Source organism: Myotis brandtii, unplaced genomic scaffold, assembly GCF_000412655.1.
Source record: "Myotis brandtii unplaced genomic scaffold, ASM41265v1 scaffold266, whole genome shotgun sequence".
NCBI lineage: Eukaryota > Metazoa > Chordata > Mammalia > Chiroptera > Vespertilionidae > Myotis > Myotis brandtii.
In genome coordinates, this window is record NW_005360124.1 from 10,736,752 (window position 1) to 10,750,621 (window position 13,870).

The window sequence follows — 13,870 nt, forward strand, 5'->3', positions numbered from 1 at the left end:
AGTCCATAAAACACCAATATCAAACTGAGAGAAGGGAAAAAATATACTAGAAATACTCAAAATGTTCTTGTTCAGTATACTTACAACGTAAGCTTTTTCTAGTCAAGAAATAATATTTGGTTCCCTCTCCCACTTTTTTTGTTATTGCTGGAATCTTTAACAAGCAACATCTGCAAAAATAAACAATTGCATTTTTATCTAAAGACTGAATATAAAATGAGTTCTGATCATCCCAAACAGAGGACTATTCTTTCAATAAGGGGGTAGTGCTATTGTAGTTGCAATTATACAGAGAGGGTTTATGTAGAATCTACCCAAAGTACCTACTGATTTATTTCAGCAGCCAAGCAAACTACCCAGATTTTCACTGGCAAACAATGCAAAACGAACAATGCTGCAATATCTTCTTCTGGCAGTAGGGAAACCTATTAAGAAAGCAAATTTTTTTTTCTAATATTCTATTTCACTCATTTATTTTTAAGGAAAAGTTAAAATAAGTTGGTGCTGTGTTAACAAGCAAATATTCTGTAGTATTCTAATAACTGGAAAAATGCTTTGATAGACTAATCATAACTTTAAAAGGTATGGACAGCCCTGGACGGTGTGGTTCAGTTGGTTGGAGCATCATCCACTGCACTAGAAGGTCGCAGGTTCAATTTCCAGTCAGGGCACATACCTAGGTTGCAGGTTCGACTAAGGCAGTGGTCGGCAAACTCATTAGTCAACAGAGCCAAATATCAACAGTACAATGACTGAAATTTCTTTTGAGAGCCAAATTTTTTAAACTTAAACTATATAGTTAGGTACATTGTTATTAACTTAATTAGGGTACTCCTAAGGCTTAGGAAGAGCCACACTCAAGGGGCCAAAGAGCCGCATGTGGCTCGCGAGCCGCAGTTTGCCGATCACGGGACTAGGGCATTCACACATTGATGTTTCTCTCTCAATGAATGAATGAATCCTACATAATAAAACCCTAATGTGCAAATTGACCAAATAGCGGAACGACCATTGGAACGACCGGTCGCTATGATGCGCACTGACCACCAGGGGGCAGACGCGCAACACAGGCGCTGCCCCCTGGGGGTCAGTGTGCTCCCACAGGGGGAGCGCCACAAAGTGGAGTTGGCAGGAGCCTCTCCTGCCTCCGCTGCAGGCTCGAGGTAAGGAGTGAGGAATCCCGGACTGCTAGAGCCCCGGACTGCGAGAGGGATGTCCACCAAGGGATCCTGGACTACAAGAGGGCGCAGGCCAGGCTGAGGGACCTTCCCCTCCACCCCATAGTGCATGAATATTGTGCACCAGGCCTCTAGTACATACATAAAAACTGTGGACAGTTGAAACAAAGAGTACTCTGGTATATTTTTAATTCTCCTTATTTTGTTCTACAAGGTACAATTCAAAAGGCATACTATGAATGTTAAAGAATATTTTTATGGAAGGACCCACAATAAAATGCTAAAAACATATTAAAAGCAGAATATGAAATAATCTCCTGAGAAGGGAAATTTTGCCTTTCAACAATTAAAATATGGGTACTTAGTATTTTAAGATAATGTGCCTTCAATTACTTTAGAACCATCTTCATTATTAACTATAGGACATATTTATTTATTTATTTATTTATTTATTTATTTATTTATTTTAAAAAATGTTTTCATTGATTTTAGAGAGAGAGGAAGGGAGAGGGAGAGAAACACTAATATGTTGCCTCCTGCATGCCCCCTGCTGGGGATCAAGCCCACAACCCAATCATGTGACAGGGAATCCAACTGAAGACCTCTCTGTGCATGAGACAATGCTCAACCAACTTAGCCACACCAGCCAGGCACTATATTTTTAGTAAATGAGTAACTCAAGAACAACTTCCCTAAATGGACATAAACAGCTTTATCATCAGAGCAGTTCTATGGGAAATAAGCCTTTTCTTCCCCAGAATTCTGCTGTAAATGACCAAAATGTTAATGGTTTTATTAAGGAATATTTTTTCTTTCCTCAAAAAAAGACTAACCTTACAAAGTAGGATTGTAACCCCAACTCCATTTGATCCTTCTCAAGAGCTTTTGCTAATACTTCTTCCTCTGTTTACCCCTTAAAGATATCCATTTCCCAATATTTTTGTTTTGTAAATGATTTTTTGGGGGGGGGGGCTGGGAAGAAGGAAGAAGGATAGAGATATAGAAACATTGGTGAGAGAGAAACATCATCAATCAGCTGCCTCCGGCATATCCCCTACTGGGGATGGAGCCCACAACCTGGGCATATGCCAACCAGGAATAGAACTGGTGACCTCCTGGTTCCTGGATCAGTGCTCAACCCCTGAGCCTCACCAGGTAGGCCATTTCCTAATATTTAATCATCAATTCACTTCAGGTTGTCTCAGTATTCCTTTCTATTTAGACTACTTTTACTCTTGGTCAACTGAACCTCTAACTATAGCCTCAGTAATGAGCTCAATGAGGATTATATCCAAAACTATGTCCCCAGTCCTAATGTCTCTCTGGAAAGCAAGTGGGATACCCATTTTCCCCCTAAAGAAAATCCTTGAAACATGCTCTAGGAATTTAGTGAGAACTTCAACAGCATTAAAAAAATGACATAGAAACCACAACAAATAACCATTTAGAAGTGAAGAATACAATAACTGAAATGAAGAATACACTAGAAGAAACCAACAGCAGATTACATGAAGCAGAGGATCAAATCAATGATTTGGAAAACATGGTAGCAGAAAATACCCAATCAGAGCAGCATAAAAAAAAAAAGAATTTTAAAAAAATGAGGAAAGTTTAAGGAACTTTTGGGACAACATCAAGCATAACAGCATCGGCATCATAGGGGTACCGGAAGAAGACAGAGAGTAAGGGATTGTACATCAACGGTAATTATAAAATAAAAATTAGTTTTAAAAAATGTTTACGTAATAGGCAACTATGAAGATGTTTATAGAGTACCACATGGTGGTTAACAGTGAGAATTTGGGCACCAGTTTCAAGCCACACTTCAATGTTGGTTAACCTCTCTGTGCCTGTTGCCTCATACATAAAGTAAGAATATCTATCTTACATAGTATGTTTTCCTTAGCAAATTATATGTATCCAATAAATGTTGACTATTGTTTAAAAAATTTTTGTATAGTATCTTCTGTTTAAAAATTAATATTCACAGTTAATTATCAGTTCCTCACAACTACCTTGGGAGATAATATTATTCCTTTTTCACAGATGAAAAAAACAAATCCAGACAGGTTTAATAATCTCCCTATGATTACACACTTACAAAGAAATACAACCAAGGCTCAAGACCATGCCCTCTGACTCCAAATTCCACTATTCTGCCCCACTATTCCATACTGCCTCAATTTTAGAAGCGAATCTCAGTCTGATTTCTAGTTTCACCATTGAGAGCATCATTTCTTCAGGAAAATTAGACTATCTGCATGCTAATTTAAGAAGCTTTTCCAAATTTTTCTATCAAGAGACATCACTCCAAAATGTAACTTCCCCTAATTTCTTAGTCTGTACTTCCAAAGTCCCTTAATTCAGACATGGTAGACACAGTATAGAAACCATCTGCTTTCTACTCTCACTTCCTCATGGTCAGTTTCTGGTCTTTATTCCTTTTCCTGGAATTTAAGCCAAATCTAAACACATGGGAAAGCTGAAAAGTGATTTCTTCGTTGCTCTTTCCTATGTTTTAAACCTGCCTTAGTTATAAGATCAAATGTCAGACCAAATCTCAATTACCTAGGCAACCTAAAATTAGAAACACGCTCAGAAATCTGGGTAGTTTCTACATCAGTAATTTCCAACCTTTGTTATTGCTTCCACTGTTCACATTCCCATGTTACTCTTATCAAATACAGAAAATAGTATATCTTAATTAACAGGAGAGTAATAAGTATTTTGGGGAGGGACAGGGAAGAGAGATCCTAATACATTCTCTCCCAACAGAGAATGCCTCTATCAAAACTAAGGGAGATAGAGGTAAATAATGTACTTCTATCTTCTCAAGAGATCTTCTACCATCCTTATCATTTAACTACCTGCTTGGTTGTTTACAGTTTCTGGTCAATGTTCTTTTGCTTACTCATGTCCTTGAGTGATTTCACATACATGGGACATGTCTGTACTTTGGCCAGGTGTCTAGACAAAAGCATGCATAGGAAAGACTTGTTTAAATGGTTTATTAAAAAAAACAGGTCTTTTTGGTTTTAATTATAAAACTAAAACAAACCAAATAATTTTTACACAAAATACTACTATCATAAATCTATAAACCACATGGCTAAACCTTTATAAAAATTCTCTCTGCTGCTATTCTTAGAACATTCCTGTGGCTAGGGGCAGGCATAATTATCTTCATTTTCCAGATGAGAAACCTGGGGCTCAGAGAATTAAGAGATTTGCTTGAGGTCACACAATTAATCAGGAGCAGCAGAGGCAGGACCCATAAAAAGATGCCTTTTAGTTTAGGGCATTCTATTAAAGTGACAAGTAGAAAGTGTTTCCCCACAGCTTTCAAGGTTTTCTAAATAGTAAAAGAAAACACAGCTCAAAATTTTGCAGAGTACACATTTCAATTTGTACTGTGTTTTTAACTTAAATTCTGACACTGGTATATTGTTTTGCACAGAGGGCCAAAGCTGCTGGTTTGTTCCTAAGGAAACGTTGCAGTATTATCCATCATGTGTTTTAAAAGCATAAGACAAAATTCCAAAGTTAGAAAAATTCACTTAGCAAAGGAAAATTATGTTTGCTAAGCAATGTTCTAAAAGAAGAGGATTTACTTTTTTATCATGTTCCTCACAGATTTTTTAATACACAGAGACCTAAACAATAAAGGGTAACTAAGTGGTAAGCAACCTATGCTAACTATGTACAAGTCAACTGGAATGCAAAAAGCTCAAGAAGCAATTGTGTAGTGTCATGAGGCAACACACATGTTTTTATTAGCACTCATTAAGTTAGTCACATTTTGAGATCTTGTCCAACCAGAATGGTATGCCCCAAGTTATTGATCTTAAAAGAGACAAAATACTGACTGGCCATTGTTTCACAATGTTAAACAAAAAAGAATAATAATATTCATTTCCTGCTAATAGCATATGTAGGAATTTATGGATTTAACTCTTTCAAGCAGAATAACTGGTAATGTCCACAAACCAAATGATTTTACCCTTTATTTTTTACTGAATTTATTGGGGTGATTTTACCTTTTAAAATAAATCTATATTGTAAGTCATTTGCTTGGGGCAGGCATATAGAATAATTACCATACTGAAGCTAGTTAACTTCTTCAAAGATAGTTGCCTTGTTTTGGTCGTATTAATATGTCATACGAATAGCCTATGTATGCTGACAACCGATTCAGGAGTCCAGTCACATCAGGAAAAAATTAGGCTGTGCCATGCATGATTCATTTAGTCTAGAGCTCAGTATTCACATGTGACTTCCTTAACTTCAGTTGACAGCATTTCCTCATTCTTAAAAGGAAAACAAAGATGTTTTTGATGACAAGAATACAAAAAGCTAAGGGATAAAATTAAGGTATATTTTGAATGACAAATGCAAGTCACTTCTATAACAAAATATTACTACATTTTATTTTTACAGATTTTTAAAAAATATTTGATTTTGTCCTATAATGCTTCTCACTTTATTCTTACATCATCCCTGTGTGGAAGAAAGAAAGTGTTATTGTTATTTATTTTTATTCTAACTTGTAGAGTTGGTATAACTTACCCATGGTTAGAGAGAGAGTGAGTCAGTAGCCACACCAGGAGTCTGAAGAGTCTACTTCTGATGCTGCCCTGACTCCAAGCTTAGGGCACCTTACAACATGTCAAATTATACAATGTGTCATAGGTTAGACTTAAATACAGCACATATCATGGCTGTCTATAGGAACAATTTGAAAAAGTATGAGTTAGCATGTACTTTGCACTATTCTAGACATCTCAAGAATTCAAAAGATTTATGTGCTTTATTTACTTGGAGAGATGAAAGTAATGGTCATGAAGTAAAATTGGAGAGCAAGCAATATTTGCTGGAATTTAAATGGTGTTTAAAATAAGAGATTAACTGGCTGGCTCTTTCAAACTGGGCTTTCAGAAGTATTTGGATTGAGAAGGAGTTACCGGAGATCCAGGGCTGATTGGCAGCCTTACTGATTTCAAAACTGTCTTTTCATTCAGCCCCAATCCAATGGGACAAAGTGAGGGAGTCACGGATCTCTACTACTTATGGCAAATTTGCAAAGGTGTCTCAGAATGGGAAAGGCATTTTATGTTTTCAAAGACCATTGCTAAATCTTAAGCAAGCAGGTCCTCAAAAGGTCAAAGCCTAAAGTGATACACAAGTTTAATTTAGAACATCAGCAACTCATCTTCCTTCATACATTCCTTGTACCTCTTCCGGTCACAAATTGAAACTAGAAACAGGGTTCACCCACAAACAGAAGCAGGAGAGATTATGTTCGCTATTCACACAGGCCACTGTGTTTCAGCCCTTCTTGAAATGTCTACAACTTGATAATGAACAGAGAACAAGATGACTTAGATAACTATTTCTACAGAGAGGAGAAATTCCATGCTTTTAATGCTAGATTATATGAGTAGTATTGTATGTAGTTCAACTTTTAACTTTACTAACTGAACTAAAACTACATTTCAAAGCTTTCATTCAGCTATTTTAAATCAAAAGCCTTTTTATGTTATAAGGTCTTGATAAAATTAATAATTTGCTCACTGTTGCTGCTTGTACCCTGGCCTTATCTCCCCAGCTAGACTACCAACAGCATGGAGGCTAGAACAAGGCCTCATTTTCATCTCAGTATTGTCTACCACAGATACCGGGCAAGCACTAGGCACTCAAAGACTTTAAAACTGACAAGGATACTGATTTTTCTTCTCTATGGTTTTTCCAGCACTCAAGCAAGACAGGATCTTTAGCTTGCTTTTAGTTGTGTGTGTGTGTGTGTGTGTGTGTGTGTGTGTGTGTGTGTGTGTGTGTTTATGGCCCAGCTTCACTTTTATTGTCTCACCTGATAACAACAACAACAAAAAAACTTGCTTTTATTTTTAATTCCCAGGTTTGGCTGAAATCTGGAACTGTGGGTATAGATTTTATCTTCCCAAAAGTTTACCTCTTCTATTTTGCTAATTTGCATATAACAACAGCATTATCTTTTACCACCATATTATCAATGTTTATTTAAAGTTAACTCAGATTCACTAGGTTCTTCATTCACCACTGTTTATTCTACCACTTATCTTCTTATATTCAGGAGTACATGCCTAAATACAGGGATGGGCAAAAATAGGTTTACAGTTGTGAGTATGTGAAAGAGAATTAATAAAGTTATTGCAATAATCAAAACCTGCATGCCTTTTTCCCTACCTTTGTTCACCCCTGTATTTTTTTAATTTACTTTTAGTAAGGATGATTCTTTTGCCCTGATATCCAAGCCATAGCTTAGCTCTATCAAGAACTCTAAATTAAAAGTACTTCCCTCACAGCATATTAAAGAACTTGCTCTATTTTTTACAAGTAGCAGATGAGAAGTCAGATGTCTACAGCATTATAGTTGCTTTATGGCTAACCTCTTTGTTCCCTTTCTTTAAAAGCTGGTAGGAATTTCTATCATTGGAGTTAAAAAATATCACCATATGTCTAATATCCTTCTATCTGAAGGCCTAAGATTTTCTTAAACTTTGTGAAATTGGGCTTTTTTTCTTCTTTACTTTTCATCATTTCTTCTGAACTCTCCTAGCCTTCTGGAATTTCCCAGTTCAATCTTCCATATCTCAAATTTCACTTCATCATTTTTATCACTTTGGCCTTTTAGACTAGCTTTTAGGCTAATCCACTGGCTTGATCTTCCAAATTACTAATTCAGTCTATTCTTTTCCATCCTGCTATTCATTCTACTAAGATGTTTACTTTACATTTCTACAACCACAGTTGCAGTTTTTAAGAAATGTCATAGCTTTCTTTTTTTTTAAACCGCAGCCTATCCTTGTTTTATGGATATTGAAAGTTTCTTTGAATCACGGATGGATACCAATTATCCCTTTTAAAAGTTCTTTTCTTCATCTTATATTACCTCTGATGAATGGGCGTAGGAGGTAGGGTTTCCAGTCAGTCACACATCTCAAGGTTTTGGTTTTTCTAAAAAGTGTAGTGCTTCTTAGTCTGCTAATATTTATAAATGAGAGCCTAGGTCTCATGGTAGCCACACGTGCTTATTTAAATTGAAATAAATTAAAATTCTGTTCTCTAGTTCCATAGGCACATTTCAAATACTCAGCTGGTACATGTGGCTAGTGGCTACCATACTGGATAGAAATGATATGACATCTTTCCACCATCATAGAAAATTCCTCTGGATAGTACTGGTATAGAATAAGCCATATTCAATATAGAATGAATTACTAAAGCAGAATTGAGAATCACTACTGCTTTGGAAGTGAATTCAGATACTAATTATATAATCCTTGTCTCTGGTTGAAAGGATAAAAAATAACAGTTTGATAGCTTTTGCTTTAGCAGGCATAGGAAACATGTTGCTTCCATGTATAAAAGGTTCCTTGTTGAGCTCTGAGACCAACAATGATCAGGAATACTGCTCTGAATTTGCCGTTCATGGCATTTCCCCACTTTAGAGAGCTGTTCTTCTGACTTTATCTTGAGGGCAACTGTTAGATAACCATTGGAGTGATACAGATCTCATTAATTCTGATATTGGCATTATTTTAGAGTTTTACTGAAAAAAAGTTAACTTCCAACAATCTATATAATAAAAGCCTAAGCAACTGTTATGGCAGACCGACCAGAACGACCGGTCGCTATAATGCGCACTGGCCACCAGGGGGCAGATGCTCAACGCAGGAGTTGCCCACTGGTGGTCAGTGCGCTCCCTCAGGGGGAGCACCGCTCAGCCAGAAGCTGAGCTCACGGCTGGCAAGCGCAGTGGCAGTGGTGGGAGCCTCTCCCACCACCTCCGTGGCAGCACTAAGGAGCAGCAAGCAGGCAGGCAGTAAGGAGCAAGAGGTCCGGACTGCAAGAGGGCACAGGCCGGGCTGAGCCCCCCCCTCCAACACACACAAATTTCGTGCACCGGGCCTCTAGTATTGTATAACAGATTCTTAAGCTGTTTAGCTGCATCCTATTTTATATCTTAAATTTACTTAATGTTCTTTTCTACTTTTTTTTAGTTTTCTAATATTGCAGTTTTATTTTTTTTCTGTCATTTCATTGAAATTTGGGGAAAACTGAAAGATAAGTACATGTTTTTAGTCAGCCGTTTTGAATTAGAAGCCTTAGTAACATTGGACTTATTTTTCTTACTAGGTAGCTCAAAGAAGGCCTTAATAAAGGTGTCCCTAGAGAAGCCTTAAGATTAGAGTTAATTGCCACTGTAAACCAGGGAGTTTTTAATTTAAATTTACTAGGGAATAGCTGACCTTGCAGTCATCATATGAGGGTCAAAGAACTGTCCATGGTTCAATAATAAGGAGTTTAAATTAAAGCAACAGCATCACATGTGTAAAAGCAACAATAATATTTTAATATAGATGATAATAACTTATCCCACATGACCATTTTAACTTTATTAAAAACTAGATCTAAACCCACCAGTGTGGCTCAGTGGTTGAGCATCGACCCATGAACCAGAAGATCACAATTGGATACTGGTCAGAACACATGCCCGAATTTCGGGCTTGATCCCCAGTAGGAGGCAGAAGATCGATGACTGTCTCATTGATGTTTCTATTTCTCCCTTTCCCTTCTTCTCTGAAATCAATAAAAACATATTTTTTTAAAAAACTAGATCTAGCATCATGTCCTATAAGCTTTCAAGTTTACAGGAAACACAAGAATCAAACTACTACCAGTATAATGTCTTATGATAAAGGCTAATGATGCAATATAGAACATTCACATATACAAGTATATACTATGATGTCAAATATATTACTCAAATTGATGACTTCAGTGACATGAGTAATTTCAAAACAAACAAGTCAGCCACCTGGTAATAGAATGCTAAGATTTAGTAATATATAAATCTTCACAAAACAAAAAAGCATTTAAAATAATCCCTAGCTTAGTTTGGCATTTCATATCCATGATGTAAATGTCCTACATCAATCATCAAATGACCTTCAGAATTCTACTACTAACAGTATAAATTTACTGGAAATTATTATACATATATAGCTCCATCACCTACAAGAATACTTCCTTGTTAATGGTATATGTTTGGTTTTGCATCTGCCAAAGCAAAAACAAACAAAAAGGAAAACAAAAACCAAAAAATATATATATATTAGTTCCAAAAAAAAATACAACTTGAATAATTATATTAACTTTAGAATGTAAAGCCAACTATTCCAACTAGAAATAAACTTGATAAGATATCCAAGAAAATGTCTACCATAAAGTTCTGAAAAAATGTCACTCAACCTTATGAATAAGCAGATAAAGTGGAAAACAATTAAGACCGGGGTTGAAATAGTCAGCTCCAAAGCTATGGGGAAATTCAAATTCACTCTTGAGACTTTTAGAAGTCAAAAATCCTACAGGTACCAAGTTAATCACTGTTGGGGCATCAAAGCATAACCATTTCTTTCAGCCAAAGAAGTATTACATGAAGCATTAGGATGCTTATCTACACCCACTAATACCATTTCTGAACAGAGAAACAACAGGTCACCCGGGTACCTGTATCTCTCTCGTCTTCGCCCTGGAAAGCTGTGACTTTAAGGTTATTTTAAAATACTTCATATTCATCAAGACGATGGTTACATATGAGGAGGAGAGTGGTAGTGACTAGGAGAGGCCAGTGACAGTCTCTTGATTAGGTATTGGTTACATGACTGTGTCCACTTTGTGAAAATTCACTGAACTCTTATGACTCTGGCACTTTCCTATATGTTTATGTTATACCTCAACAAAAGTTTATTAAATGAAAACATTTCATATTTATCTCTTTTCAACTTTTTGAAGTAGTTATTAGTCTAAGATTCCTGAATAAAGGATTCATATCATTTCAGTGCTTGGGACTCAATAAAGACAGGAGAATTAACATAGATCAGTAATCTATTGTACAATGGCAATAAGAACTACTTGATTTCCATTTCTTCATCCCACAGGACAGAACTGCTGCTACAGGTGCATATTATACTCCATGAGTAGTTCAGAATTGCTTGAGTCCCTGTCCTCTAAGAGATAGATGATATTTGTGTATGTATATGTGAGAGAAAAAAAGCCAAAACGTATAGACTACTAACTAATATGAATGTACCATATGTGCGGGAGGGCAATAAATACCACAGGGAAGGAAAGACATTCCAACAGGATTCATCAGGTAATCACTAACTGAGGGAGTAGCATGTGAGCATGATGAACATCTTAGGATGAAGGAATGGGCTAGCATTTACAGGATACTTAATATCAGGTACCATGTATGCATTTTCATAAACCTTATTAAACTCTCACAATACAGCTAAACCCACTGAGACCCTGACAAGTTAAGAAACTTGTTGATGATCATACAGCCAATTTGACCTAAATCTTTTGATTCCAAGATCAATGTCTTTGTACCACGCCATGCTGCCACTGTCTCAAACAAGAGCTTGTTACCTTTAGCCAAAAATCCAAAAACATCTGAAATATGACAACTTACAAGGAATTTTCCTAACCAATGTATACACTTTAAAATATTTTTACTCTTCAAAGTAACCTGACCAAAACCAAAACACACTACATCTACTTAGAGAAAAGACTGATGTGAGAGAGAAACATCAATCAGTAGCCTGGTAACCTCCTGCATGCACCCCAACTAAGAATTGAAATTGCAACTTGGGTATGTGCCCTGCCTGGGAACTGAACCACCACCTTCTGGTGTACCGGAGGACGCTCCAACCAACTGAGCCACACTAGCCAGGGCTGTCAGTAACGGAATTTTAATTCACAGCTTAAGATCAATCCATTTGGCAAAAAGGTCTTAGTCAACTATACTCTAATAACCAGTACATAAGAGAGGCTTTCAGTCTATGCTTTTGTAATCATATAATGTAATATGTTCATTTTGGAAATAAGCATAAATACCTATTTATAATCTTGTTTTGGAAAAGAGCCTTCACTGACTCTTAGCCTTTTTGGCCTCCTTTTTTAATTTAAGGTGATCTTTATTCATTCAAAGATTACTGAGGAGACATTAGTGTGTTACAATATCTTTCCTCAAAAATGAATAAACAAAAGGCCTTGTTTTCAAACGATTCCCCAGTGCAACAATTTGGGGAATCAAGAAAGTGAACGAGCCCTAACAGGTTTGGCTCAGTGGATAGAGCGTCCCGATCCTTTTCATTTTGTTTTGTTTTCAGATTAAACTCCTTTAACTTCCTGACCCACACCTACAAACTCACCAGCACTCATTCTTCTTTCTGCCTTATTCATCTGATTCCATTCAACTTCTCCTTGACCCTTTCATCCCCAAGATGTACTACCTCTTTAAGGATAATACTATGTTAATTATTCCCCCTCTCCCTTTATTCCTGAATTATTGTAGTACTCCCCTGTACTACCTTCATCACAGCATTTAACACACTGTTATAATTATTTATTTACTTTATTCAATCACCAACCCCTGACCTAGGTTTTGAGAATGTAAAGAAAATCTTCACAAAAGTCATATTCTACGGGTGGGCTATAAATAAGACAAACAATATGCCAAAAAGTAATGAGGTTATGAAAATAAAAATAAAGTAAAAACTCATAGTTTTGATAAATTGAAACAAGATGTGAGAAAAGGCCAAGAATCAAGGGTGATTCCTAAATTTTTGATTTGAGAAACTGAGTAAATGATGGAATTGTTTACAGAGTTGGAGAACACTAGAGGAAGAAAGGTTTGAGAGAGAGAAAAATGAAGAGCTCTTTCTTTTCCATGTTAAGAAGCCTTTTTGATATTCAAGAATAGAGGTCAAGTAGGCAGTTCAACAACCCTGCAGTTCAGGACCAAGGTTAGCCTCAAAGGTATTTAAAACCGTGAATGAAGAAATTATTTCAGGAGACTAAGAGGCAAATGCTACTGAGCAACTGAGTGAGATGAGGACTGAGCATTATTAACCAGGGATCTGGAAACAGATAAATAACCCTGACAAGAGTGAAATGGTGGGTGCAAAACTATTTGAATAGGGACAGAAACAATGAGAAGTAAAGAAATAGAGAACCAGGAGCTTTTCTATAAAAAAAAAAAAAAGGAAATAGGGTGGAGCTTCAAAAGAACATGGATTCCATCTGAAATAAGCCATTAGTGATGGGAAGATTGATGATGCAAGAGAACATGGACAACAAATAAGAAGCCTTAAGCCTTTAAGTCATTTAGGGAAACAGGGCAAGGTTCAAGTGGAAAAACAGGCCTTTCACCCTCTGTAATAGAAAGGCAACACATATGGGTAGTTTGGTAGATGTGATGATGGAATAGCAGAAAGCCGGATCTAAGGTTAGGATTCTGTCAGGCAAGTACCACAGAGGGAAAGAAGGGAGCTGAGATGTATGCAAAAAAGCAATTGTATTCATGAAGCATGGACTCCAAGCTAGAAAAGGAGAGGGGGAAAGGACATAAGTGAGTACAGTGAAAAGTGGAAGGATTAATAGAGAGGAGGAGCCAATGGAGTAAAAAAAAAATTATTTTGAGGAATAAGGAAACCAGGTAAGTAGATAGTAGCCAGTATTTACCCAAAAAAAGTAAGTGGAGCAATCTACACTAATAAAAGAGAAACATGGTAATTGGTGTACGACCGCTACCCTTCCCATTGGCTAATCAGCATATCCTTATGCAAATTAACTGTCAGCCAAGATGG

General features: G+C 36.6%; 1 protein-coding gene across 2 annotated transcripts in view; it reads right to left on the bottom strand.

Annotated features, from left to right (window-relative positions):
* Positions 1 to 13,870, bottom strand: part of LOC102252904 (chromosome unknown open reading frame, human C9orf85) — a 45,487-nt gene that overhangs the window by 25,774 nt on the left and 5,843 nt on the right. Inside the window, exon 1 of one of the 2 annotated variants that reach the window (XM_014541284.1) lies at positions 85 to 146. The exons of the other annotated variant lie outside the window; for it this stretch is intronic. The gene's annotated coding sequence lies outside the window, so the exon portion shown is untranslated. Of the gene's footprint in view, positions 1 to 84; positions 147 to 13,870 lie in introns of those variants that run through there. 2 annotated transcript variants of the gene reach the window in all.